This window comes from Giraffa tippelskirchi, chromosome 7 (assembly GCF_054371585.1).
Source record: "Giraffa tippelskirchi isolate mGirTip1 chromosome 7, T2T-mGirTip1v1.2.pri, whole genome shotgun sequence".
In the NCBI taxonomy this organism is placed as follows: domain Eukaryota; kingdom Metazoa; phylum Chordata; class Mammalia; order Artiodactyla; family Giraffidae; genus Giraffa; species Giraffa tippelskirchi.
In genome coordinates, this window is record NC_137281.1 from 25,970,028 (window position 1) to 25,993,344 (window position 23,317).

At 46.3% G+C, this 23,317-nt stretch overlaps 2 protein-coding genes, 1 long non-coding RNA gene and 1 other non-coding gene across 5 annotated transcripts in view; 2 read left to right on the top strand and 2 right to left on the bottom strand.

Moving 5' to 3' along the window:
* Nucleotides 1-12,181, bottom strand: part of ZFP90 (ZFP90 zinc finger protein) — a 106,277-nt gene extending 94,096 nt beyond the window's left edge. The window contains exons 1-2 of one of the 2 annotated variants that reach the window (XM_081512848.1): nucleotides 11,932-11,997; nucleotides 3,588-3,739 (exon numbers count right to left, since the gene is read on the bottom strand). The gene's annotated coding sequence lies outside the window, so the exon portion shown is untranslated. Of the gene's footprint in view, nucleotides 1-3,587; nucleotides 3,740-11,931; nucleotides 11,998-12,051 lie in introns of those variants that run through there. The other variant, XM_081512850.1, reaches the window with a different exon arrangement.
* On the top strand, nucleotides 9,256-9,328 carry TRNAG-CCC (transfer RNA glycine (anticodon CCC)). Its single transcript has one exon. It is a non-coding gene; the product is annotated as a tRNA-Gly (tRNA).
* A 209-nt stretch (nucleotides 12,182-12,390) lies between the features above and the next one.
* Nucleotides 12,391-23,317, top strand: part of SMPD3 (sphingomyelin phosphodiesterase 3) — an 84,662-nt gene continuing 73,735 nt past the window's right edge. The window contains exon 1 of the mRNA XM_081512835.1: nucleotides 12,391-12,463. The gene's annotated coding sequence lies outside the window, so the exon portion shown is untranslated. The remainder of the gene's footprint in view (nucleotides 12,464-23,317) is intronic.
* The window catches only part of LOC145514628 (uncharacterized), a 60,848-nt gene continuing 56,702 nt past the window's right edge, over nucleotides 19,172-23,317 (bottom strand). Inside the window, exon 14 of the long non-coding RNA XR_014060273.1 lies at nucleotides 19,172-22,849. This is a non-coding gene — a long non-coding RNA (uncharacterized LOC145514628). The remainder of the gene's footprint in view (nucleotides 22,850-23,317) is intronic.

The window sequence follows — 23,317 nt, forward strand, 5'->3', positions numbered from 1 at the left end:
TTGATATAAACAGAAAAATAATAGCCATAACCATCTCTGAATGGTGAGAATATAAGTGATTTCTAATTTCATCATTTTGCTTACCTGTATTTTCTCAATTTCAACAATGAAATGTACCTTTTGTGTACAGAGAATGAAAAGACTAACATTCCTCTCACTTAGCTGTTTCCCAGTAGATTTACATTCTGAATTCAACCTTAAAATTCAAAACAGAAAGCAACAGAATGTTTTTCCATAGGATAGGAGACTAGAAATCCAGTAACCCCTCCCTACTCTTGACCAAGCTGAACCAAATTCTAGTTTATACTTAGGTTTACCAGATCAAAGGAAATTGTTTTTGAGGCAGGATTATTTACCCAATGTATTTTGCATATGGTTATGAGCCAAAATCACAACAAAAGCAGAAAACCTACTGGTGAGATAATTCAAAGCCATGGGCTGGGGAGATCACGTAATTCTCCAAAACAATGTAGTAACCTGAGGAGGTGACACCGGTTGTGCAACTAGATTTGTAATTCAGTCAATAAATATTTGCATATTCACTGCGTTTTAGGCACATTCTAGGCACAGCAGTAAATGAAACTAGCAAAAATCCCTGGCCTCGGGAAGGCTATATTCTAGTCAGGGAGACAGAAACAGGAAAATCCTTAGCTTAGTATTAATACTGTTTCTATTGTTTTGACTGGTTTCCTGTCATTTTTCTCAGTGAAGGAGAACTTTCTACCAAGTCCCTACTACCTCCTGTGGCTGGGTATTTCTTGACACAATCCTTTCAGGAGTGGGACAGGCTGGATCCCAGTACCTTTGGAGCCACAAGTAATGAAAGAACTGGAGAGCTGCCCTGCCTTGATCTTGCTGCAGTGATTGTCACAAGGACTTAGCTGATACCGAGTGGTTCCTTTATTCCTAGAGGAAGAGGATGAAGCACCCCAACCATGAATGGACTAGAGAACTGAGCCAAAACACTGGGAGACCAGGAGCTGCCACAGCGGGCTACGAGGATAAGCTGAAACAGGAATAAGACTGATGTAGGGAGAAGATTTTAGCTCCAGGTAAGTGAAAATATTTCAACAGCCAGAGCTGCCCCACCGTGGAATGCGCTGAAGAAAAGGCAATTCCCAGGCTCTGTTGGTGAATGACCAGCTCAGCTCTGTCATTTACTGACTATGTGACTCTCAACTACTCCCATAACCTCTATGGGTCTCAGTCTCCTTGTCTGTAAAACGGGAATTGCAATGGTGCTTAGTTCATGGAATTGTGGTAAAGATTTAATAAGAGAACACGTACAGTTCCAAAGCACTGCCTGATACAAAGTAACTTCAACACTGAAGAACTCTACTTAGATCAGATGATGTTTGAGAACTTACGTTCTATGTTGGTTTTATAGTAGATTTTATCTTATTTGATATGAAAATAATATTACATACAATCATATTTGGCAAGAGGATTAAAATCTACAATCGCCGTATTAACATCACAAAGATCACTAGCTACAGCAGGGATAGAACTTACAGTCACCTCTGAGGATCGCTCTGAACAATGTGAACGCATTTCTGATACGCTATGGCCCAGGCGCAGCCCATGACCTCTGGCTGATTTGGACACACCGTGATCTTTGTTCTCCCTGGAGGTGCACCAGGGTATTGGGCAAAGGCCAGGATCAGTCCAGTACCAGTGTTCAGTGCTCAGGGAGTGCCCTAAGGCAGAACCACCACCCTGATACACATCCCGGGCTGATCTGGGCATGATCTGGGGTTCAAAATAGAAAGTCCCCAGAGAGGCTGTACTCAACGTCACAAAACTCCCAAGGGCCCATTCATGGCATGGCAGCAGTGCCAGCCTCAGCCCTACTCTGGGTCATCCAGGGCTGATGGATTCAGATGGCAGCCTGTGAGGCAGGACTCTGAATGCACAGTCAGGCAGGGCTGGAGAGCCCCAAGCCACAGCTCAGTCGGACGAAGGGCAGCCTGAAGGCAGCACAGGGTAGAATCCCAACCTACTCATAATCCCTCCTGTGTTTCCTGTGGTGGGGGCCATACTCAGACAGGTCTCCTCTTCTGCCCCAGTGAGGATGCCCAGGGGCAGCTGCACAGCCACAGGTGACCTGCTTAGCGCTGCCTCCTGCCCTGGCTGTTGGTAATGGTCCAAGGGTAGGAGAGGGCAAGTAGCCGGTCTATCTGTGTGTGCCCAGCAGGCCCTCTAACAACTGCCATCTCCATTCCAACGGCCTTGGGGTCAGTGGTCAGTCTTTAACTGTTGAGCCAGTTCTAACCCACAAGTTCCTGCCATCATACCCTCCCACCAGCTTTACAGGCATGCCTAGATCTGTCTGAACTCTCAGCAGGTACAGAGCTCAGGCCTACCTCCTCTGACTCTCCTCATGCACACTACTTAAATCAAAATCCCAAACAGTAATACTTTGTATGTGTGTGGTGCTTGGCATTTTTCAATATCCTGTGGCTTTTCATATCCCGTGGATGTGCAGTGTGTTGTGCTTAGTCGCTCAGTCATGTCCAACTGTTTGTGACCCCATGGACTATAGCCCACCAGGCTCCTCTCTCCATGGGGATTCTCCAGGCAAGAACACTAGAGTGGGTTGCCATGCTCTCCAGAGGATCTTCCCAACCCAGGGATCGAATCCAGGTCTCCCATATTGCAGGTGGATTCTTTACCATCTGAGCTACCAGGGAAGTCCAAGAATACTGGAGTGGGTAGCCTATCCCTTCTCCACGGAATCTTCCTGACCCAGGAATCGAAGTAGGGTCTCCTTCATTGCAGGCAGATTCTTTACCAGCTGAGCTACCAGGGAAACTATCCCATGTATAGCTCACAAAATCTCCAGGAGAGTTGAGACTCAATGCCCCAAACCCCAACCCAGCAGTGGTCTAAGGAAACACCACCATGACTAGAGTCCAGCATACAGGCCCTGCCACCACCACAGACACCCAAATGCTGGATGGTGCCCATAACACTGCTCTCACTGGAAACTGGGATTGCACCCATCACGTCCCTACAAGGGGTGTGAAGCAGACCCTGCTCCTTTGCTGTCACTGGCTTCTAACTCAAAACTGGTGAGGGGTGGCATGGGTTGGGGGTGGGGCTTGTCTAATTGGAGGAGCCTGAGCCTGAGACCAAAGTCCAGGTCTTAGCTGCAAAGGAAAATGGCTCTACCTCATAAGGCATGGAATTCCTCAAGCACAGGAGGGAGGTTCAGCTGCCAAGCAACCAAAATGAGTGACAAATGTTCAGCCCTGCATCTCATTCCATCATCCCACCAACACTTGAAGTTGTCAGAGAGATTCTTATTATCCCCATTTTAGACAGCAGAAGCTGACCAGGGCAGCTTCTCTACACATTGAAATAAAACAAGGAGAAAAGCAAAGTCTTGTTTTCGGTCAGGTTTAAAAAGATCAGCTGCAGAAGTATGGAATAACAGGAACTAGGTTTGCCTTCAGGTCATGTAAAGACAGTCTTATAATCTCAGCAGACCTTGAGCTTCATATGAACCAGCTAAAGAGGCTGCTGACATGGCCACTGCAGACTTGTGAGTGCGACAACGTCTTGGCCTCTGGGCCTGCCAGACTTACCTGGGTTGACCATTCCAGTCTGACCACATATTTGCAGAGATGGGCAGCCAAGGTAGGGAGGCTCTGTAACAACTGGTGCGTGGGCTCTGCTGCTTCAGAGGGCAGAAATGGGGCCACATGGGAGCTACAGGGACCACATGCCAGGTCAACACCTGTAGAACAGGGCAAAAACAAGACAGGCTTCTTTGTGAGGTGGAGAATACCTAATGTGTGTATACCTTCATGTACAAAGAATACTTTCGTGTGTATACCCCATTGCCAGGAGAATACAAACTCTGGTACAGAAAGCCATCTATCAGAAATTTTAATTGAACTAGATGATAAATACAGTCCCTTCCAACTCTAAGAGGCTATAAGCCAACAATGTGTTCTAAACATTGGGCATAATCTACAAGGTAGGACAATGACCCTCCAAGAGCTTCCTAGGGACCCATAGAACTAAACAATGACAAAGAAAAACAAAAATGTGCACTCTTCCTAGACACCAATTACATGCAAAAATAAAAGGAAAGGTCATTTTATATGTTACATTAGCCCAAACTGAAAAGTAACATTCAATACTGGAGAGGTTGTGATAAAGCTAGAATATTCGTGCTGGAAAATAGGTAAAATGGGTACCAATCCTTTTTGAAATCAATGTGGCAGGTAGTATCAAAAAACCAAAAGCATATTTAATCCTTGACCCCAATAACTGTTCACTTGGGAATCTACCTTAAAGAATAATTTGCAAAGGGGAATTACTCTATGCTTAGAGGTACTCATTATATCATTATTAATAATAAACAAGCAGTCTTAAACAGGAGAGAGATTAAGTATAGTATGGTGTTTGATGGCATATTAGGCAATCATTGTAGATGGTGTTTATAAAGAATCTCTATTCCTCAAGGGCAAGTCCTGCATCCTATTTAATGCTGTAGCCCCAGCACTGTCTGGATCATAGAAATGCCTCATTTGGTATTTGCTGAATAAGTGAATGAACAACTGAACAAAATAATTCAATCTTAGCAAAGGAAAATGCTCATTACATGTTGAAAAAAAATAAGCAGAACTCAAAATTATATCTAATTTATGATTTCTGGAATATGAAAGATTATATACATGTGTCCTACATGTGGACTGTGTGAAAGTGAAAGTGTTAGTAGCTCAGTCGAGCCCGACTCTTTGTGACCCCATGGACTGCAGCCCATCAGGCTCCTCTGTCCATGGGATTTTCCAGGTGAGGACACTGGAACAGTTTGCCATTTCCTTCTCCAGGGAATCTTCCCAACCCTGGGATCAAATCCAGGTCTCCTGCACTGCAGGCAGATTCTTTACCAACTGAGCTACGAGGGAAAAATAAAAATAGATGTTAGGGTCATGTACTAGGGATGATGTGTTATTCATTCACCATGTTTTTCTGAGTACCTGTTATGTATCAGGTGCTATGCTACATGCTGCAAGTAGAGCAGTGAACAAAATAAGACACAGTCTCTACCCTAAAGGACAGTTAATTCTGGTGGGTTAATGGAGTGAGAGTGGGGAAGAGACAGATAGTAAACAAATAAGTAAATGAATATATGTCAGGTGGTAGTAAGTGCTATCAGAAAAAAAAGAAAGAAAGAAAAGCAGGAAAAGGGGATAGAGAACTTCAGGAGAGGAAAGGCTGCCATTCTATATGTGATGTCCATGAGGATATTTGGGGAAGATCTTTCAAGCAGCGGGAAGAGCAAGTGCAAAGGCCCTGAGGCCAGAGTGTACTTGATGTGATCAAGGAATAGCATGGAAGCCAATGAGCTGAAGCAGAGGAAGCCTAGGGGATGAGGCGAGAAGCTATAGGAGTCAGAATAGATGAGGCCCTTAAGCCATCATCAAGACTGTAGGGCTTGCACTCAAAGAGACAAAGAGGCCACTGGAGGCATTTATATAGAGATGTGACTTATGTTTAAAAAGGAATCACTTCTTTTATATCTTTTTATAAGAATGTTTTATGAAAGCATATGAAAGTTTAAGATGAAAGGAAGAATTTTAAACAATGGACAGATTATCCCAACATTCCTCAGTTGATTCACAAAATATTTTCTGAGCCCCCCTGCTTCAGAGGGCTGGAATAGCATGTCTATTTCAAGATTACAAAGATATATCAACCATACAAAAGTCTTTCTTTTTTTGGCCTCACAGCACAGAATCTTAGTTCCTGGATCAAGGTTTGAATCCAAGCCCTTGAACAGTGAAAGAGCTGAGTCCTTACCTGAGACTGCCAGGGAATTCCACACACAAAAGTATTTTTAAATAACATTGTTTTTTTCTTTAAAAAAAAAAAAAAGAGAGAGAGAGATTATTCAAATTAATTAACTGATTTTGTCCTTTTTTTCTTTAGAAATTATGGAGGTAATTTTTTAAATTAACATTTAGATGCACATTTCATACTCTATACCAAGTCCCTTAATTGTAAACTAAGCTGCTGCTTGGGAAATCCTAAAGTTGGCTGCTTATTTGACTCCTCTTAAATATCTCATGCACAATTTCTACAGCATCACTCACAACCCATCATTACTGACAGGAGACCTTGTGGGAAGTCTGTATGTGCTGGCAAGATTATCTGAAAGACTAATAAAATCCTTTTTAAGGATGCAGAAAGGAAAATGGCTACATTTCAAATTCATGGCATTTCAAAGGCATGAATTAAGCTCTAAACTCTACATTTGAAAAAAAAAAATCAACACAAGTTCTCTAATTTATGTTTTAAACTGAGAAAACAAATTGTTGCTAAGAAATGAAATTTGCAAAATTCTTAAAACACATTTTCTAGTTGATATGCATGTACTTAAAACTACAACTATACCAAAATATAAATGCAGGAATCACTAGCATTGAACTTGGTTGATATGATTTCATCATGAAATCTGGAATTGTTATTTGGTTTGGTTAATTTTATTCCTAGATATTCTGCCTTTTAGGTATATATAAAACTGATCATGTATAGATGATGTTGAAATGATACTTCTGTGAAAACATATGAGAGAGTTTATTCCTCTCTTCCTCCTTACCCCTCATGCCCTGGGTAAAAGGGCTCCTTCTTATCTCTCCAACATCTTGATTACTGTGATAATCGTATCAGAGGGCTCTGCACACTATCCCTCCTCCTTGTCCTCATCTGTTAACTTCTCACACAATGTACAGTTTGGCATGGGGCTACAAAGCAGTCATATTCCTAGAAGACTTCCCAATGACCCATCCAACAAATGCAATTCTCAAACCCATGACCTCCTCTGTCCACTCCAGCTACTCTGCCCCTGCCTCTGCCCATAGCTCCTCTACCTCTAACCAGCATGTGTGACCTCTCTGCTCTTCCCCACTGAGAACCCCACCCCTCCCATTTTTCCACTCCATTCTGGGCTTCCCCTCCTTCCTCTTCCTTGGTGTACTACCTCTTCCACCTCTCTTATCAGCATCTCCAGCTTCCTGGAAGAACTGTCTCCCTTGTCCTGCAGAGCCCAGCCCTGGATCAGCCTCACCAGTAGCTTTCTTCATGCCTATCTCAGGGCTGATGGGATGCTGAAGAAAGCCCATGCCTCACAGATTAGTGCTCCCACAAATCCATGGCCTCCAGCCTCATCAGTCCCTCACCACTAGCCTGCAGTCTCTTGGGCTGCTCTTAGCTTTCCCTCCTCTTTTCCATAGCAGCCCTCTTGAATATTTTCTTCTGTCTTCAAGCTTCCCACCCCATCTCACTTCCTCACACTAAGCAGGTATCCTTGCCTCCCATCCCAAGAGAAGTAATAGCCATCAGGTGTGAATTCCTTCCATTTCCTGAACCCAACTCCCAAATACCTACCAACCAACTTTTGACCTCCCTGCAGCTCCAACTCCTCCTTCCCTTCTCCTGCCTGAGGCTCACTCTGAACCTCACCGCCCCACCTCCATCCTCTTGCTGACCTAACTTCATTTTTCAATCCTTCTCTTTCCTATATCCTCAACTATCCATATACCAGCTTTTCCCTATGAATATTGTTAAAGGTCCTAATCTCTCCCAACTTAAAACTGTCTCCCAACGCTATTTCCTTTCTGGTTTTCTCTCTCCTCCCCTTCAAAACTGCTAACAAGAGTTATCTACATCTCCAACACACTCAGACTTCTATCCTGCTGCTCCATTGAACCTGTTCTCTCCAGGATTTCCAGTGACCTCTTTGTTGCTAAATTTGGTGTTCATTTGTTCAGACTTTGGCTTACTAGAGTGTTCTACAGCATGTCAACTCACATCCTCCATGTGGCTTCTGTGCACACTATTCTTTGGTTTTCCTATTTCTCTGTTCTAACCTTTTCTTCTGGGCTCTTCTTCCTCTACTTGTCCCTTAAATGTTGGCATATCTCAAGGGGTTTTTGTTTTCTCTTTCACCCTCTCTACGGAAGAGTTTCATTCATTTCTACTGCTTCAGTTATGATGTATATGTTAAGAGCCTGATAACTTAAGGTGCTTTCTCCAAATCACATCTCTCAAGGATGACAGGCTCTCAGGCTCTGTCTTTTTGGTTTGTATTAGGTTTAGGGTAATAGTATCCCTGATCACTTCTTCTTTGGCCTGAATTCATTACTCCCACATACTAAGGCATTCTCCCAAGATAAGCTCCAAATCACCCAATGGACATCTCACCTGATGTCCCACTCACCTGACTCATCTCCTCCTCTTCCTGCCTAAGCCTGCTCAGGCTTTACTATTCCATACCTCACAGGAAAGCACCACCATCCACTCACCTAGTTACCCAATGCAGATACCTGGACATCATCCTTGACTCACCACTCTCTTCCTCACCCTCAGCTCATCACTCACAAAATCCTCTGAATATTTCTTTTTTTTTTTGGCCATGTTATGCAACTTGTGGAATCTTAGGTCCCCGAGTAGGGATCAAACCCAGTGAAATATGTCAAATATTGTCAAATATGACAAATATGTCACTCCTGGCAGTGAAAGCATTGAGTCCTAACCATTGGACAGCCAGGGAATTCCTTGAATATTTACCTCCTTAATACAGCTCAGATTTACCCCTTTTTTCATCTTCATGGACTCTGTGGTTGATAACTGCAGCAGCTTCCAACCTACATCTAAGCCTCATTCTCTCCTGGTCATACTCCACAGAGGCCCTGAAAGTGCAAGTATTAGTCACTTAGTCCTGTCAGACTCTTTGCGACCCCATGGACTGTAGCCCAGTAGGCTCCTCTGTCCATGGAATTCTCCAGGCAAGAATACTGGAGTGGGTAGCCATTCTCTTCTCCAGGGAATCTTCCCAACCCAGGGGATTGAACCCGGGTCTCCTGCATTGCAGGCAGATTTTTTTTTTTTTTTTCAGGCAGATTTTTTACTGTCTAAGCCACCAGGGAAGCCCCCACACAGGCCCTAGACCTTTTCAAAATGCATATTTTCTTAAAAAAAATACTAGGCTCTTCGGGAGCCTGCCCTGATTAATTACTCCAGCCCCATGTCTGAGATTCACCAGCCTAGTTAATCCCCTTGTTATTGAATTAGAAGACCTATGGAACTTCACCAAGACCTTTTGTCTCTCTAACAAGGTAGGAGGCCAGCCCAGGGTTCCCCTGGAATTCTTTGGAACTCCAGTTTATAAGCATCTAGAACTTCTACAATTATCTGCTCTAAAACCACTCCCCCCCCTTAAAAAAGACAAAACAAGGGACTTCCCTGGTGGTCCAGTGGTTAGGACTCTGTGCTCCCAATGCAGAGGGCCCGGGTTTGATCCCTGGTCAGGGAACTGGATCCCACATGCTGCAACTAAGAGTTTGCAGGCCACAACTAAAGATACTGCATGCTGCAAATAATACGCAGTGCAGCAAACAAAACAAAACAAATATGTTGAGCACATGTCTGAGCAAAGTCATACAATAATAAGAGAGGGAATGGGGATTTGAACTCAGATTACCCAGAACATTACCTCCTGTCTATTTATTCATAGTCAAACCAACTTCTGATTAATTCAAGATGAAGATTGTGGAAAGAGACAAACATTCATTCAGTGCTTAATATTTATGAAGTGTTTTACATAAGACATTTCATTTCTCCCTTTCAACATTGTCAAATAAGCAAACTGCAGATCTGAGAAGGTGGTTTTACAAGGTCACATAGCTAGTAAATGGGTTTGAATTCCCCACCTCCACCTTATTAGCTGCTCCCTACCACCAATAAACAGCATTTTACAACTGAAGAAACAGGTCCAGCCTGGGGTCATATACACCTAGTCAGAGGCAAAGTCAGAATTAGAATCTGGATTTCCCAACTCAGCTTGGGTGAGCGGATGCTATTTTAGTCCCTGCTTTCTGGGAGAATCATGGAACCCTGACTTCTACCCTGCTGATAACAATTTCCTGAAAACTAGCACTACTCCCGAAAGGCTAAGCTGACCTCTACAGTTTCAACTGTTGCTCCAGGAGGTCTTCTTGGGCAGCCCCCTGCTGATACTCTGCTGCTGCTGGGCTGATGCCCACCCTGTGGTGTAGTCCTCCCTCCTTCCTGATTTTCCAAAAACCTCTGCTCTCTCCACATCCACAGAGCTAGGCACTCTGTGTCAGCACAAATCCCATTTCCCCCTACCTCCTTACACTTTCCTCATTCTCAGTAGTAAGACCCCCAACTGTCCACTTAGCCCCAAAGGCCTTTCCTCATGGTTTAACCAGGATCAAAGCCTCTCTGCCATGCCCCATAGAAATCCTGTTAGTTCTTCTCTAAATGCAATCTATTTGACTCCTTCTCCCATTCTAGCCTTCCCTCCCTGCATGTCATCAACACAAGGATGGCAGGGTTGCTTTCTCGGGCTCTGAACCTTCGATCTGATTCAGATTCAGGGTAATAAACCTCCTGGTTACTTCTCTGGCCACAAATTAACTATTCCCGTTTATTAAAGCATTCTTTCAAGAATGCTTTAACTAAAATATATCCAAAATGCCTGGAAGTAGTGATGTATGAAGCACGTGTGGGATTAATTGGACCGTCTGGCCAATACTAGGGTTCCGAATGGGGGAAAAAATCAGAAAAGATGCTACCTAGCAAGGTGGGCTAGCACACCAGGGTCCTATGATGCTGAGAAAAGGGCTGAAAGAAGGGCAGGGATCTCAGACTGTCTTTACTTCATTACTGACAGGAGCAGGAGCTCTTTCCCAGAAAGGGAGTGGGAGGCAGAGTGTTTAGGCACAGAAAGAAGAAGGGCCAACAGCTAGAAATAGAGGAACACGAAGAACTGATGACATTTAGGGGAGAATTCACAGGACTTCTAAGGAATAATAAGCATAAATCTATCACTCCCTGCGTCATAGGACTGAAAACGTCAAAGGCCCTCTAAGCACTCAGGCAAAATTTCAATCCATTGTGTGAATAACATAAACATTTCTTCAAAGGGGTGGCATCTCTCTAGTTGAACACTTTCAGCAATGGGAAATGTCTAACCTTAGGAGATCAAAATCATGGAGGTGGAAGGCAAATTCAAATACACTACATTCAGTTTCAATTCTACAAGTATCTACTGAGTACCAGACACCATAGGCACTGGACTCAAAGTGTGAATAAAAGACACGGTTCCTGTCTGTGGATCTTATCTGTGGAAGACAGATATTCAAACAAGTATAATGAGGGAAGTAGAGAGTGCAGCTCAAACACAAGGTGAGGTACCTCATAAGTAGCCGGGCATCTGGGAAGGCTTCACTAAGGAGGCAGCGTCTAGGCTGGGGCTTGAAGAGCGTGAGGAGTTAGCTGAGCGCAACTAACTGAGGGACCCACGGGAGAGAACGGGTGCTTAAGGCGTCCCAGCTTCCAGAGAAGTTCAGAGTGTGGCAAGAAAGTGGAGTCTAGATCTCGAGGGACCTTTAGATTGATACTGAGGAATGCAGTTTAATTCCAGAGGCAATGGGAAGCCTGGTGAACGCTTTTTTTAAAAAAAGCAGCAGAAGCGCCCTCTCTCTACTCTGTGAAAGACGTTGCGGTACGGGGAGGAAGGGCGTGAAGGAGGCCCGAAGCCAGGATGGGAAGGCCTTGATGGCCCAAGGAAAATGACCAAAAGTAAAGCGCCTCTCTACGACAAGACAGGGCCAAAAACAAAGGAATAGAGTTCAGAATGCGCCCCTTCACTCTCAAGCCGAAAGTCTCCGTCCTCTCTCACCATTGCTGGGCAAAGCACGGAGGCTCGCTCTTGGTTTGCCCTAACACCGTGGAGTGTGGGCGGGGAGACGACTCCACGCCCTTCTTCCCAGATAATAAAACTGAGGCCCACAGTCCTGGTGTGGAGACCAAGGCGAAAAAAGAATGCAAACGGCCTCCCAAGAGGCTGCCCGAAGTCACGCACAATCCGTCGAGGGTCCCGTGGCCTACCCCATTTCTCCATCAGCCATTCCCAACTGGCCGCCTTTGCTATAGAAACAGTCCTCCCGCCCTCCTCAGCGCCTCGGTTTCGTTAATGCACCCTGGGAAATGCAGTCTATTTCTCGTTACCTGCCCGATGCATGAGCCCACTCTGTGTCCTTAAAGGACTACAAGTTCCAGAAGGCTGTGCGAAAACTCCGGTGGTCTCTCGGGGATGCGGTCTTGTAGGAGAGACAGAGGAACCCCGCGGGCGGGGCCGAAAGGAGTGGGGATGGCGCCCCCCAATGGGCGGCCTCCTGGGCGGAGCCCAGGCCGCCATTGGCTACGGCGGCACGGAGGAGGCGGGGACAGCGGAATGAGGCGCGGAGCTGTTCGCAGCTCCAGGTGCTGAGTCCGAGGGAGGCTCTGGACCGGAGAGCCGCGGTCGCAGCCGTCGCCGCCGCTGCCGCCTCGAGAGCCATCGCCTGGAAGCTGAAGCCGTGAGGAGCCCAGAGGAGCTGGGTGCGCTGCCGGGCGGCGATAGCCCTCCCGCCGCTCTGAGGTCGGTACTGCTGGATTCGCTTTTGTTTTATTGGGGAAGGAATGAACCGAGGCATGAGAGGACCTGGGAGTTGATGGGACCAGTCCTCGCCGCCCCCAAGACCATCTGTCCCAGAGAGCTGCTGACCGGCTCCTCGTGAGTCTCCCTGTGGCCCCGTGCCTGGGATCGGAGCAGCTTTGGTTAGTTTTTGTCTTATGGTGAAGGAGGCTCTTGAGCGTGAGGGGCGAGGAGAGGACTGGGGACCTGCCCCACCGTCTCTCCTGAGAGGGCGTTGAGAGATCGGAGCCTCTCTCAGCCTGTGCCTGCTTGGATTATTGAGGATGGGAGGGAGTGTTCCGGGACGAAAGCTTCGCAGGCAGGAGGACCCTTCCCCACAACACCTCGGCTGCTTGACGTTACAAAGAGGGTCTGGATGTGATGGATGAAACTGCGGTGCTCCACCTCCTCTGCTCAGACCCTCCTGAGGGAGGGCTGTTTGGGAATGTCAGAAAGACCCTTCCTCGCACCCACCCCTCCCCCGAAGGCTAGGGTTTTTGTGAAAGGGGGGTGGGTGGGAACAGGATGAAGATGGAGACAGAGGACTCTTCCCCCTCCCAGTTGGACCCACCTAGATTATTGCGGGGGGATGGAGGGGTAGGAGGGAATGCGATGTGAAGAGAAAAGGCTGAGAGACCCCTCCCCACCCTGTTAGGAGTCGCTGGGACAGGAAAGCACTGACGGATTCTCCGGGTCCTCTGCGATCTGGGCCCCGTGTCTAAGGTCGGAGTGGCCTGGGGGTGGGGTGTGTGGTGGGGAAAAGTAAGAGGGATTGAGGAACCCCCTCCCGATCTCTCCCCTCCAGGGACTTATCGCCTTGTCGCTCTCTAACTGGATCCAGGCCAGGGGCCCTAAGTTGAGACGACCCTCCCCGCCCCGCCCCGCCTTCGGGCTCCTGAACCGCAGCGGGTAGCCAGACCTGGATGGGCACGTGCTGGGCGGGACGGGGCTGGTCCCCTCTCAAGCGCCCTAGAGCTCCAGGCAGACCCTTCCCCGCCCCCCTGCAACCGCCCCGTCCCCATAGACCCTCGGGCTGTTCCGCTCGGCGAGGGGCGCGCCTCAGATCCGACTGCCGAGACCTGTGTCCCAGGCATGCGGCGGCCACTCGGGGCGCGGGGCTTTCGCGTTCGGCCCCCGAATCCACGCGCGAGAGGACAAAGCCGCGGTCGCCGCACTAGCGGGCCTGCGCCACCGGCTGGGCTGGGGGCGCGGCCAGGGGAGGGGTGGAGGGGGCTTCGGGAGCGGCGCGGGGAGCTTCTGCGGAAACGTGCGAGAAACCAGGCGGGAGACAAAGCGCGCTCGCTCCTCACCGCGGGCCCGCGCGAGCCGGGATGGAAAATCCCGAGGGAGGAGGCGGCTGAGCCGGGCAAGGCACTATACCCCGCACCCTTCCTCCCCGCACACCACGACCCTCGCTGGTCCGGCACCCAGGATGCCGTGTGTTTGATGGTAGCCAAGATCCCTTCTGTGGGGTGTTCAAGACCTGTGACCACGAGAACGTGGACAATTAAGGGGCTCCGCCTCGCGAGGAGGGGCCTGGGATTCAGGATGCATGAGTGGGCCAGGGGTCGGTAGGGGCATCCTGACTGGACCCCCTAACCCCACTCCATCAGCCACGTTGGGTCAAATTTGGTTCCAGGATTCGAATGTGTGTGTATGTGTCACAGTGTGTTTGCATGGGTGATGGTGCGGATCAGAGTGTGAGTTTGAATGTGTATGCCTGGGTGAGGTGCTAATGTGTGCTCCAGTGTTCATGTGTGTGTCATGGTGAGCTTGTGCATCTAGCTGGTTGTGTGTGAAAAGAATCAACTACTGCTGGCCTTGGATGGTGGGGGTGGGGGCAGGGTAGTCATCCCTTCAACTCTCAGGCCTCAGTAATGACCTAGGGTCCCAGTGCGTGCCCTCAAGGTGGAGGTAGCCTCAGAGCATGTGCATGTGGTGTGGCCCAGAAAGAGAGGCCTCACAAGTATGTGGAGCTTGCATCAGCCCTTCTGGTGCTTTGGGTCTGATCCTGATATCCTCACCAGCACCCTGCCCTTCCCATCCCTCAGAAACCTTATCCTCCTGTAACGGGCTGCCCTGAGGACCAGAACTCTGCTCCCCACCATCCTGGGCTGACAAGTGGGGCTTGGGGAGCTCATCAGCAGAATCCTTTATGGGGAGGGTGCAAGACTGTGTGGCAAGACAATTTTTGTCACTTTGGTCTCTATCTGCAAAGGCCATGAGGCCGGAGTTGCTGGTCAGTTGACAGGTGGGCTCTCAGTAATACCAAACACTTATGGTGAAGGCACAAACATGACAACGAGATCACTGTGGGTAGATATCCTATAGGATGAGGACAGCCCTCCCAAACCTGCCCATTCCCACCAAGTGACCTCAGTTATACAGCACTTTGACAGCAAAGGTGCTGTCACCAGAGACTCCTTTCCCGTATGAGGGGTAGACAGTGGCCAATGGAACCACAGGAAGAACAGTTACCAGACAGAGCCGCCCTGCCCGGCGTCTCCACAAGTGTCCACAGCGACCTCTGCTGGGCAGAAGTGTAACCAAGCTGAAATTTGGCAACGAACACTCCCTCACATTGTGAAAGCTCAAGGTGGGTGTGGACATTGTTAGGTAAAAACCATTTGGGGGCTACTTGTCTGTTTTTGGAGTCCTGAGTTGAAGTTCTTGTCTGCAGTTCCTTCAAGCAATGGAACTGCCACTGTCCTCCCCCATATGGAAATATTTAAAGAGAGTCTAAAGACCTTTGTTCAAGGTTTTATCCAACTGAGGGTGGACATTAAATCTGTTTAAGAGAAAAATGCATGAAAAGCATTCATCAAGCTCATGGAGGTTTAAGCATATTTCCTGTCTTTTCCTCTCTTTCTTCAATTCCTTTCTCCTTTTTCTTCCTATTCTACTTCTGTCCTCCCCTCTTCCTTGTTATTAATCAAAAGCATATTTTTCAAACATATACTTTCTTTTTCTTATCAACAATATGGCCTAGAAAGTATCAGACCCAGGTATCAGGGTGCTATTTTTAAATGTAAAGAACTAGTAAACAGTGGCTCCTCCAGGCCTAATGATGGGAATGGGGGCCGGCGGGGGGTGGGGGTGGGGGGTGGGGTGGGAATGGATGGGATATGCTCAGTCTTAAATGCCCACCTGCTGACACATGTCTCCTCTCCTGGAGTTGCTCAAATGTGATTTCATGCAGCCACAAACTCTTTAGTGTTCCTTAAAGTAAAAGAGATATTTAAATACCTGGTATTGTTCTTACTTTGGCATCCATGTGATTTGCATTGAACTACATGACTCAGTATCATAAAGTAAAAATAGGACTTAATCTCTTCCTTGCCTGTTCAGAAGGTGACTGCATATGTGTGTTGTGTTCTGCACTGGAGAGTGAAAAGATAAATTATCTCATAAATTGAACTATCTGCTTATCCTGATTAGAGACTGTTGCTTAACATCACATACAGGCAATGACATTATGTTTTTTTTAAATTCACACATGAGTCTCTGTCTTATAAAGCCTTTCTTCATGCTCATACATTATTACTTTCACTGAAGGTTAATCAAGAAGGTTTAATCCTTGTACTGAAGCCAAACAAATGAAATATCAGAGGATATAGGAAGATGTGGGTGGTATTTCTGTTCTTCTTGGGCTCAAAAAAGAAAAAGAAAAAATCCTTGGAGTTCCTAGGAGAGAAGAAAAGGCCCTGATGGTTTGGCAACTCCTATGGATAGGGTTTCTGAGGAGTAGAGCTCCTCAGAATTTTCCAGGAGGGCTGGTTGTGTTGAAGAATCTGAGCATGCAGTCAGTGGTACACTTTCTGGGAGTGAGACTGAGGCCCTTGGGATCCCTAATTCCCCACACTAATGCAGCCCTTCTGGGAAAATCCCCCAAGTCCTTCATGCTCCCTCAGGCCGCCCAGCAGTCCCTAAGGAGTGGAGCTGTCCAAGGTTCTGGAGCACTGGCCTCAGCCTGCCTAGAGAAAAAGCAGAGTTTTAGGGCATGGAGTAGGAGCAAACTCTGAGGACCAAGGCCTCTGTGAGGATTTCCCCATAGCTGGTCACAGAATGGAACAAGAGAAAACATAGCTGTAGATGATTTACTGCATCACTGAATGAACCCAGCAGCAGTCCCTATTTAAAGAATTGCAAGCTAATAATAAGAGGAAACATTTCTGAGTCAGGCTCTTCACATGTAAGAATGTATTTAGTTCTCAGAGTCCTATGAGGTGGGTGGTGTTGTTATTCCCACTTTCAAGATGAGCAAATGAAGCTTCGAGAGGAAAGGGGTTTGCCCATGATTATACAGATCAGAAGGAGCAACATTTATGTTCCAATCTGGATATCTTAAAACTCCAGAGACTCCTCTTTACCACTAGTTTTTTCCCTACTGCTCTTGTAGAAGAAATATGGAAGTATTGCCGTGTCCTCTAGGATATTCTAACCAAATTTTAGAGGAATTAAATTGGGGACCAATAAGATTCAGACATAAATCACAAAGAGTCCTTTCAAACTGAGTAAGCGTATTGTCACATACGTATTACATTTTATCCTGACAAAGGGCTCCTAACCTGAACTTGATTACCAAAGAAGGAGAAAGGTATATGACCCTCATGGCCAGTGGTGCGGGGTTTTCTTTCCAGCATGGAACTGTTTCACAGGAAGCCAAGCAGGCAAGAAGAGAGAGAGAACCATGAGGATGCTGTTATTATTCAACAGAGTTTGTATAGAGCTAAAGAAGTGGGCTTATCTTTATCTGCTAGCATCCTGTTCCAGTGCTGAGAACACTTGGATATCGTTAAGAGGCTTCTTCCACCCATTCCCACTCTCAGATTTTTCACAGCAAACTTTCTAACACAAAAATAAAATTTTCACTGTTTTGAGACTCACCTAATCTCAGGGAAACATCACATTTCTGCCCTCATGTCATCACAACCAATGTTCCACTTCCATATGTGGCTACAGGAGTCCTGAAGGTGGGCAGGTTTGGGTCTTGATAGGCTTCAAGCCACATATCCTCCAGGTGGCAATGCCAATTCCCCGGTCTTGCAACACACACACAGGAGGCCTGTGCCTGAGAACTGCCCGTGCAGTTGCTGCAGGTTTGGGTATCTAAAGAGAGGAGAGAGAAACAGGGTTGTGCTTTTTCTCCTCTCCCTAGAGCTCAGTGTGCACAACACCCAGGGAGGGGGCCTGGCCTTTTAAGAAACTGTTTCACGTCATGCTGGGTCTCCAAGCCATTTTGAGCAACTCCTTCCCCTTCTAGGTTGGGATTTTGCAGGGCTCTGATGTCTGGAGCAAAAGCTGCTATTGCTTTCCGCCAGGGCACTTGGAGGCCAAGGACCGGCTCCCCATCTGGGTCCGCTCTGACTCATACGACTGCAGACAGATTTGATTGTTTTCTTATTTAGAGTCATTAATTAACTCTCCTCAGCATCAGAACAGCATGTAATAAGAGGGAGACCATTTGCGGGGGTCTCTAGGCAGCCATGCCTATAGCTGAGCACCATCTCCTTGGCTAACAGGATCAGAAAATGGTTTCTAATCCTGGCTATTACCCTTCAGAAAGCTTAGATTGTCAGGGTTTTAGGCTAATATGAGAAAGGAAATAATAGTATAATTAATTGCTAAGGCTGCTATAGTTACTCTAGCAAAAACTGAGAGGCCTAGGGGTCCCTCAGAGAACTGGATTTTCCTTCATTCAACAAGTATTTCTTGTGCCTGCAGTGTGCCAGGCACAGAGCTGGGCACAAGAATCACATTACTCCAGCTTGGGATAAGCCCTGTCACACAAAAATTGCACCTGGAAAGAGGAAATAGCTGCAGAAACCCTGAAAAGGGTGTGTGCAGTAAGCAGAAAGAGATTTTTAGAAATGGAAAGAAACAGTAATCATAAACCATCATCTCTTTTTTTTTTCGGCCACACACACATGGCATGTGGAATCATAGTTCCCCGACCAAGGATTGAACCCGCATGCCCTGCATTGGGAGCATGAAGTCTTAACCACTGGACTGCCAGGGAAGTCCCCGTCACCTCTCTTTCAACATGAGGAAAGAGGCTGAGGGAAGTTGAGGGTTGCCACTGGCCACAGCCCCAGTTAGTTGTGAGAATTGAAACCCAGGTATTATAACTCCTGAGGTATATTCCCTGAGTTGGGAAGATCCCCTGGAGAAGGGAAAGGCTACCCACTCCAGTATTCTGGCCTGGAGAAATCCATGGATTGTATAGTCCCTAGGGTCGCAGAGTCAGACACGACTGAGCAAATTTCACTTTCTTTCAAGGTATGGTTTTTCTGCTGTCCTAAACAGCTGCTATGTTTTATTACATTATCCAAAGGGCACGTTTCCATTAAGGTAGCCTTTTATGATCCAATCCTGATGCAAAACCTAAATTTAAAGTTGAAATAGAAACAAATAGATGAAATAGGAAAAGGAGAATGCATATTTGTATCTGTGTTGTCCAGTATAATAGCCATATGTGGACTGAGCACTTGAGCTATAACTAGTCTGAACTGAGACTGGTCTGAATTGAGACTAGTGCTTTAAGTATAAAACATACACCAGATTTTGAAAAGCTAGTATGAAAAATATAAAATAGCTCAATAATGTTTTTGATAAAATATAGTAACATTTTGGATACATTAGGTTAAATAAACAATATTAAAATTAATCTCATTTGTTTCTTTTTACTTAGCTGCTGTTGTTATCAGAAGGGGTTCATAGAATCTTACAAGACAGAGGCAGGAGAGAGGGGAACAAACAATTTTCAGATAAATCAAGCAAAAGACTTACTACTAGTTAAAACATGATTGAAAACATTTGCAAGTATAAGCTCATGAGTTATCTTGATGTGGGCCCCATTTTCTTGCCAGTAAGAATACTAGGGGAGAAAGAGAAAGACAAATGCTATATATTTTTAATGCATATATATGGAATCTAGAAACATGGTACCAGTGATCCTACGAGGGGGCAGCAAAGGAGACTCAGACATAAAGAACAGACCTTTGAACTCACTGGGAGCAGGAGAGGGTGGGATGATTTGAGAAAATAGCACTGAAATATACACATTACCATATGTAAAACAGATAGCCAGTGGGAGTTTGATACTGACACAAGGGATCCAAAGTCAGTGCTCTGTGACAACCTGAAAGGATGGGGTGACAAGCAAGGTGGGAGGAGGGTTAAGGAGAGAAGGGACACATTATGCCTATGGCCAATTCATGTTGATGTATGGCAAAAACCATCACAATATTGTAAAGTAATTATCCTCCAATTAAAATAAATATTAAAAAAAGAATACTGGGGAAAGATTTCAAGCTATTTACATAAGCATACGATGAATAGACAAATCAACTAACTGAATTATGCACAGAGCTTGACCTCGGCTAATGAGTTGAGGAAGAGGATGATTAGAGGGTACTTATAACAGATGATCCAAGAGCTCTAAGTCTCTTAGACTCCAAGATTCCTCAGGGGAAATGACAGCCTTGTGCTTTAGAAGAAAGATGCTGGACGGTCAGACATGTGCGAGGTCAAAGCTGCTCTGCCACCCATTGGCCCTGATCAAGACACAGAGTTTTAAGCACTCAAAAAATGATAGCTATGACTAACTGGGATTTCAGATGTTCTATAATAGAAAAGTTTCTATTCAGAACCTGCATGTTTTTCTCTATATAACGCTACTGCTTCATTCCTCATCTTTGCTTGATCCCTGAGGAAGCTTAAAGGACAGTTTCATTTGATTGTGTCTACACCAAAACATTGGGTCTCAATAATGTGGGGCACACCTCACCATCTTTCATGTTCTCACCTGTCCAATTAACTCACATGAGGCTCTTTCTCTGGGATGGTGAGGCAAGCAGCAAAATGGGCATTGTTCTATCATATTTAAAGTTATAACATTCTGATCTTGGTGTTTAGAGCACTTTACATGCAATTTCACTTTAAAAATAAAGGAATGTAAATCCAGAAACCATAGCCCCAGGAGAATGTGGCCGTGGTTCCTTTACTGCACAGCTCTGAGGGAGTACATCATTGCTATCCTTGACCATCTCTTTTCCAAACGTTTGCCTTCCAGATCACAGAAATACATGTTAAGCTCAGTGAAGACTTATGTTAACAGACCGTGTTGGAACCAAACTCTTTTCTATAGACTAGTCACATGGGAAGCGCAGGAATTCCTGGAGGTGTTTTAGAAAGAGAGAGACAGAGTCAGAAATCCTGGATCAGTGTGGTGGGCGGGCTGAAGTGGAGAAGAGCCTAGAGGTAGGCTCATCCCTGGTTCTGTTGAGAAGCCCCTGACTTCCATGGACTTAAATACCAGGGCTAGGTTCTTCAGGGATAGAGTCTGGTCTTGAAATGTATTTTCCCCATCCATTCACTTTTTTGTCCACTCAACAGATACTGAATGATACATAGCTGGGATGAGGAGATTTGAGAAATCTGCTCTGGAGGAACCCAGGGTCTGGCTGGGGATAGAAGGAAGGCCCACATGAAGGGTAAACTGAGGAATAAGGTCTGACCTAACCACAGGAGGCCTACTGAGGTGGGTTGGCTATGGCAGTGCAAAAGTTGTGGATCTCAACCAGACAGACCTGACTCTGCATCTCAGCTCCATGACCAAATATGTGACCTTGGGCAAGTGCTTTAACCTTTCTGAGCTTCATTTTCATCATCTGGGGCAATGAAATCTACTTTTCCTGGGCTGTTACAACCTTACATGGCAACATACAAAGAAAATTATTAGGATAATGCTAACTCTCCTTTACTGAGTGGTTACAGCGCATCAGGCATTGTGCTCAGCCCTTTAGATGCAGAAAAGAGCTCCTGTTATTATCCTTATTTTATAGCTGAGGAAAGCACTGCCCAGGAACTTCCAGTAACTTGCCCAAGGTCACACAAGCAGTAAGAAGTGGGCAACCTGACTGTGGAGCCTCCTCTTAACCAGTGTGATTAGTGCCTCCCTGGTTCAAGGTCAGCAGAAAAAACAGTAAGTTCTTTTGAAGGAGGGCAGGGTGCTTTGTGGGTCAGCTTGAGGCGAGGTCTTCTGCTTGGTCTTCAAGGATAGGGACAACATAGAGAAGTTCTGAAGGGTAAGTAGGGTGGGGAGGGCAGGCAGGGGAAAGCTGTGACCAAAGAAAACAGGGCTGGGGATGCTGGTGGTGTATTCTGGAGGCCCAGAAATGGAGAAGAGAGTTTCAGTAGGAAATGGATGTTTGGAAATAAGGGTTTAGAAGATCTATGGCTAACAAGTGTTGGCCAAAAAGAAGTTCATAGACAAAGGGTTGTAAAAGCTGAAACTACCAATTTGGGGTATCTCACTGAAATGGAGCATTTTGTTGCAGTATGGAATGCGCTCATCAAACGTGCCCAAAGCCAGAGCTTGTGCAGGGTGTGGCCAGACAGCACTTCGTCCAGCATTCCTACCAGTGCTCTTTGCTTTTTAGAGAACGTGCATGGACTTTTCGCTCATTCAGTCTTCACAAAAGCTCTAGGCAGGAGAAGGGTGGGATGTCTGCTACAAGGATCGCTGCCTGTGTCAAGTGACAGGCAGCATGAGCTGGCAGGAAGCACACATTCTAAGCAGAGCTGCAGTGCCCAAGTCCAGGCATAAAGCTAAGGAGGGCTTTTTCTGTGAAGGAGGAGGCAGAAGGTTTGCCCCCTGGGCTGAGACCTTTTCTCTGTGCTCCAGGAGGCAGGCGGTATTATCCTTTGGTTCATGATTCTCCAGGGACAGCTCTGAAGGGCTGTCTCCCAGAGTGGCTGCTGTGAGGGCCTGCATTGGGGTCACTGTAAATCCCACAGCCCATTCTGGATGCAGCACCTGTCAATCAGTAACCCCTCCCATGCAAAGAGCTTGTTTCACAAAAGGGGATTTTTTTGGGGACTTGCCATCTTGAATTTGTTCTGCTTATTCTCTGCAAACTGCGGGGACTAGACACCAGACCCCATTCTCCTTAGTCAGATGAGAAGAAAAATCTATCTTTTCTAATGGCTGCAGTTGCTGCTGACCACCAGATTTCTCTCCATGGCTACGCTTCTAATAACAATGGAAAACAAAGGCAGGAAGGGAGAGGGACATGGATGCGGCACTTCTTGCAAGAGGCACCTGCGGTTCTGTGAAGGGTGAGAGGCAGTGGGGACGTAATACTTACAACTATGTAAGAGTCCCTTGATGAGTGGAGGAGGAGTTTTGATGTGCAAGATGATAGAAGATGAAAGAGATCATGGTGCTGCACTGCATTTCCTCTGGAAAGTCATGCGAGTTCCAGATGCCCTCCACACTTCTGGAAGGATAAATCCATGGTTTGGCAAGGCCATGCAGATTTTGACAAGTTGTCCAGGGAGAAGTCCCTAGCGATTACAAACATAACACTAATGAGAAATGACAAACACTTGGTAATGGAATGTTAAGGGCTCATCTGGTCAGTGTGTGTCCATACACACTGAGCGTGACAGAGTGGAATGGTGACTTCTGAAGAATAACATCAAATTGAGAAGTCAGAATAATAAAGGCATGGATGTTTGGAATGGTTGGGTATCAGAAAGTAGAGCTGTGGTTTCTTCAGAGCAGCTTACCAGCCAGGTCTCTTTTACCAGATCATTCTGACCCCCAGGCTCTGACATGCCAATTCTTAGACATTCCCAGCACGGCGCCTGCAACTACTCTCTGTTAAGCCCTGCACTAAGCATTGGAGAGATGGAAGCAAATGAGACACAGTCCCTGTCCTTATGGGGTTAACTGAATCTCAAGCAGAACATGGAGTACAGAGTAGGAAATGTGAAAATGAACACAGCTACTTTGTATTGTGTACTTATAAG